The 5,741-nt window shown below is 27.3% G+C and overlaps 1 pseudogene; it reads left to right on the top strand.

Annotated features, from left to right (window-relative positions):
* The first annotated feature begins 755 nt into the window (after nucleotides 1–755).
* On the top strand, nucleotides 756–4,956 carry LOC126909427 (general transcriptional corepressor trfA-like; annotated as a pseudogene).
* Nucleotides 4,957–5,741: the final 785 nt, after the last annotated feature.

Here is a 5,741-nt window from a genome sequence, read left to right as displayed (position 1 = left end):
ATAATTCTCATTGCCATTTGTTTATTTTTAATTAAAATTATAAGCTGTACAGGGTTAATTTATAAATTATGTATTAAATAATAACTATTTTATATAATTATTAAATATAAATTCTATTTTTATAATTACAAGTAATATTTTTTTATCTTAAATTTTATGAATCATAAAATACAGCATAAGTAATTTTGTATTAAACATAACTGTATTTATATTGTACAACAATTTTTTGGAGCTTGGAAAGGTGCTTAATGCAAGAAAAGGTTAGTTATATACAGTGTTCAGTAAGTAAGAAAACGGGTTTCTATTGTTCTCATTATTTGTAACAATTTAGCTGTTTTCTTACTTACTAAACACTCTGTATAAAGTTAAATATTATCGGTTTATAGAGAATGAACGACAAATTTTTTATAAAAATATTAATGATAACCAAAACGTAATTAAACTAATTTGAATGATTAAGTAAAATACTGTTTGATTGTACGACTACGCTGCGCCACATGATGTATAAAAAACGTTAAAATATGTTAATCTATGATTATTGTTACATTATTGACTATTTTGAATGATAAGAATTTTAATAAACAATGATCATAACTAACTATTAATAATACGAAGTCAAACTATTAGGGATAATTAGAACTAGGATTTTTAACCATTTGTCTTTTGTAAATTTTATTATATAAGATGTAACATACAGTTTTATAAATTATTATGAAACTGGTGGTATTTGATATATTTCATAACTAAAAATAATACTATATCAAAAAATATTGCGTCAACTCAGTATTCTTATTAAGAAAATACTTTTCAGTAATTATTATTTCTAAATACAATGAACAATCAAATAATACCTCAACAACAGTACGTGTTTGTTACTTTGATAACAGCAGAAGTTTTTATCAGTTTCAAACAATATTCCTAACTGTTAGCTGAAGTCAGAATGTTTAATTTTGACGCATAATATTAATTATTTAGTGCTTTATTGCAATAGTTATGTCGATAAATGAAAATAATATGTCTCCATCTTCTTCATATTCTATAGATGACGAAGAATTAAGTAATAATATAGGAAATAAGGATATTTCAGACTCTGATGGTATTAAATAAAAACCTGATTTTTTTAAAACTGTTATTAATAAATATTTGCATTTAGATGAAGGAAAAGAAAATCGTGAAAAACGCACTGAAATTCAAGAACAGTAATTATATCAAAATGTAAACTATAAATTAAATAATTAAAATTTAAAATGTTACAGAGTATATCAGGATAAACTTGCTGGAATTCAAAAGCAATTACAAGAAGGCACACATGTTGACTCAACATTGTTGAGTATGTAAAGTAATCAAAAAAATTAGAAGTTCAACAAAAAAACCAGTAAATCACAGTGAAATCGTATATTATATTAGTCTTAATCAATTATATGAATACATTTGTTATTTATAGTTTATTAATGAATAATATTTGGCGAGATTGTTTACTTGAAGCCATTGAACGAGAATTTGTTAAGGAACGTCGACTTGCACATAAAGAGTTTGATGACCGTAATAATGAATTAACAGAAACTTTGGTAACTGAGTTGAATGAGAGGAAAAAAGCTATAGAACATGACAATTTGACTATGGAACTTGGTATGAGCTATAATTATGATATGCATTTGTAAAATTCGAAGTTAGAATTTTGCTAAGTATCTATATTTGTTCTTTAGCTCCTAACTCCATAGACCAAAAACCAGCAATGACAAGAAAATTAAGAAGAAGACCTAATGATCCTGTTGTACCTGCTCCTCAAGAAAAACGACGTAAACCTCCTCCTGTATCAAATATTTATTATTTGCTTGATGAACGTGAAATCGAACAAGATGTCAAAGCTATACAAGAATCTTTAGCATCAATATGCTCAAATTCTTCTACAACAACTACCGCTACTGCTACCATTACAACAACTATTTCTAGCAGTAATAATAGCACAGCTTCAAGTAATTCTACTACTACAACAACAGTAAAAACACGTGATACTGTAAATTCCTCATCTGTCAGGAAACCAGGTATTTAATTATAAAACTTTTTGAAATACACAGCTAAAAATCATATTGAATAATATAATTAATTTAATAATGTAGTGATTTTGTAGCCATGTGACCCTGACATTGCAACATATACGATCGATGCGCCCTATTATTAATAATACAATCGAATTGTAATATAACTTTTGATGCATAATCAAACTATCGATAATGTCGGAGTTTTTACTGTCTCATTTTTTTAATTTAATGTCTGAGTAAAATCCGTCGTAATTTTGGTAACCTATGGTATCAAATGGTCGGAGTACCAGATGTTCGTAACAATTACTACATTGTCAAATGTCGAAGTATGTAAATGTCGGAGCATCATCAGTTCGTGGCAAAGGTGGGATCCCGTATTTTATATCTTTAATAATTATTAANTTATTTAATTAAAAAGAAAGATGTCCTTTATAACGCGGTACGAGAATTGATTTGTGTAAACAAACAATGATAAGTAATACGTTGTATATTGCTAATCCTTACGTGCAGCTGTATGAACTCATTTATGGGTTTTACGGCAAGGGCCATGCAAACAAAATTAAACTATTATATGCCTCAGCGGCGTCGACATGTCACTGACAATCGCCAACGAGACGTCTAAATTCAACTAAGTATCAAAATAATATTACATGATATAGTAATACAAATACAAAATCTTTGTATTTATTTGTAAATATTGTAATTATTTATTTCTTTGTAATTATTTTTCATTGAAATTTTATTTAATTTTTTATTTTAATACTATACTAAGAATCCTTAACAGGACTTTGATATAAAATGTGGTATTACAGTACAAGACTAAACTGTTGGTCTCTAAATATTTTTATAAATTATTTTAAACAGAAAGCAGTGGCAGATAAATTACTTTGTAATTAGGATGAGTTGAAAAATCTTTATGATAAAAATCATCATGTGAGCTGTGCCTCAATATCACAAAGCTTTTATATTATACTTATTTTGTATTTGTATTACTATATCATGTAATATTATTTTGATACTTAGTTGAATTTAGACGTCTCGTTGGCGATTGTCAGTGACATGTCGACGCCGCTGAGGCATATAATAGTTTAATTTTGTTTGCATGGCCCTTGCCGTAAAACCCATAAATGAGTTCATACAGCTGCACGTAAGGATTAGCAATATACAACGTATTACTTATCATTGTTTGTTTACACAAATCAATTCTCGTACCGCGTTATAAAGGACATCTTTCTTTTTAATTAAATAACGTATATTATCACATAAAATTTTTATTACCATGATTCATTATAACAAACCTAAGAGCCCTCTGGGGTCTCATCAGCTTTTGACAATCCGTCGAAGAGCCACTTCTATTTTTCCACCTCAAGCGTTCACACTTAAGTGCTCAGCTTCACTCTTTTACTTTGCGGCTTTTTTATCTGTCTTACTTTGTGACTTGGTGTTTTTATTCTTAATATAATTTAACAGTTCAACTTAATGTAAATTCATGTTTGAATGACTATTAATTATAACACATGCTTACATAATAAACTGTTTTTCTATTTATTTAACATCTAATAATCTGATTCGCCTTCTTCTCCTCTCTACACCGTAAAACAAGATTTGCAGTCAAGATATATCAGGTAAGAGTAGTTTAACACACTAACTACAATTAATAGTAATAACTAATAAAAGACACTTTAATTAATAATTTAATATTTTCTTCTTTCGCTTAAATATATCTTCGTTCTAACTTCATATATCTAATGGATCCCTTCTATTAATTTATTTATATTATCTATCGGTATCTAACTTCACTATCACTCTCTCACTCTCTCCTCACTCTCTTTTTATTGGTTATTACAAGTGGCGCCCAACTAGTGGTTTTTAACTCATTTAATTTATGTAAAGGGAGGTATTTTATACATCATTTTTATATCGTTCTTCATACAAATGACGGAACTTAAATACAATTATAAATGATATAGCCAAACACATAAATAAACATAACAAACAAAAACAAATTGTTAATACTATAATTAACAATCAAAAAGAAAATGTTTATGATGCAGAGGGGACACAAATAAAAATTTCACCACACCTAACAGTAAATCAACATAATACAGTAGTATCCTTAATAAAAAAATACATAAGTCTTTTTACAACAGACATAACTAAACTAAAACCAGCCAAAGTACAACCATGTGAAATTAGAATTAAACCTAATGCTAAACAACCTAAATTTTGTTCACCTCACAGAGTATCACCTATGCAGCGCGACGAACTAAAATCACAATTAGATAAGTTAATGGCAGCTAATATTGTTGTACATACTAAATCTAATTATGCCTCACCTGCGTTTTTAGTTAATAAAAAGGAGAAAGGATCATACCGTTTAGTTGTATCTTATAAAGAATTAAATGATATGGTAGAACATGATAATTATCCTCTACCAAGAACAGCTGATTTATTTAGAAGTTTAGAGGGATCAAAATATTTCAGTACTTTTGATTTAAATTCTGGTTTCTTTCAAATTCCGGTTAGAAGACAGGATCAATACAAATTAGCATTCACTACCATACATGGTTTGTTAACATTCACGCGTTTACCGCAAGGTTATCGTAATTCCAGTGCTATTTTTCAAAGAGAACTGAATAAGGCATTTTCTCAATATTTATATAAATCTGTTATAGTATTCATTGATGATTTGGCCACATCTTTTGGAAAAGATTTTAAATCTGCCCTAATAAATTTAGAAAAAGTATTTGAAATATTAGACACATATTCATTTTCTTTAAAAACATCTAAGTGCAATTTACTTGCTGACAATATAGAACTTCTTGGTCATGGCATTTCAGAAAAAGGCATAACACCGTTAACACGAAATATTAAAGCAGTTATTGAATTCGAAACACCAAAAACACCTAAACAAGTTAGAAGTTTTATAGGAATGTGTAGTTACTATCGTAGATTAATAAAAAACTTCGCTAAAATAGTTCACCCACTATTAGATTTAATAAAGAACGATGCACCCAAGATAGTGTCATGGAACTCTGACCATGAAAAAGCGTTTCAACAACTAAAATCAATACTGACACATTTATAAATCAATAAGTATTAACTTATTGGTTCATTCTTTTTTGTATTGAGTAAATTCTATACTGTGCCTTTTTAAAAAATATCGTTAATAAATATTTCTGACATGGTAAAAATAATTCAGATTATTTAATCTTTTATATAACTCTTTTTTTGAACAATTAATTTATAATTTTTATGAAAATAACAAAAAAAGAGTATAAAACAAATCAAAAAAATATTTGTTAACAGACAAAACATAAAATATATATTCCTTTATAAAATTTAGAATTCTAGGCGAATTCCATGGACTATTTGACTTTCAATGCTACCTTGTATTAAAAGATTTTTTAATTGTTTATCAACTTCCTCGTTATGACACATAGGGTATCTGTATTGTTTTATATTAATTGGATGAGCATTAAGAGTAATTATTTTATGTACAATTTGATTAGTATAAAATAATTTATCACTCGGTAAAATTAATATATCATTAAATTTATTGCATAAATTATTAATAGACGACTTTTCTTTGCCGTTTAAATGATTTAATTTAAGGTTTTGATTTAAAAGAGTTAATCTATTATTATTATTATTAGTATTAACATATTATTTATGAGAGTAGTTCTATAAAGTATGATT

This window comes from Daktulosphaira vitifoliae, unplaced genomic scaffold, assembly GCF_025091365.1.
Source record: "Daktulosphaira vitifoliae isolate Bord-2020 unplaced genomic scaffold, ASM2509136v1 Scaffold_377, whole genome shotgun sequence".
NCBI classification, from domain to species: Eukaryota; Metazoa; Arthropoda; class Insecta; order Hemiptera; family Phylloxeridae; genus Daktulosphaira; species Daktulosphaira vitifoliae.
This window is presented reverse-complemented; position numbering and strand designations above follow the sequence as displayed.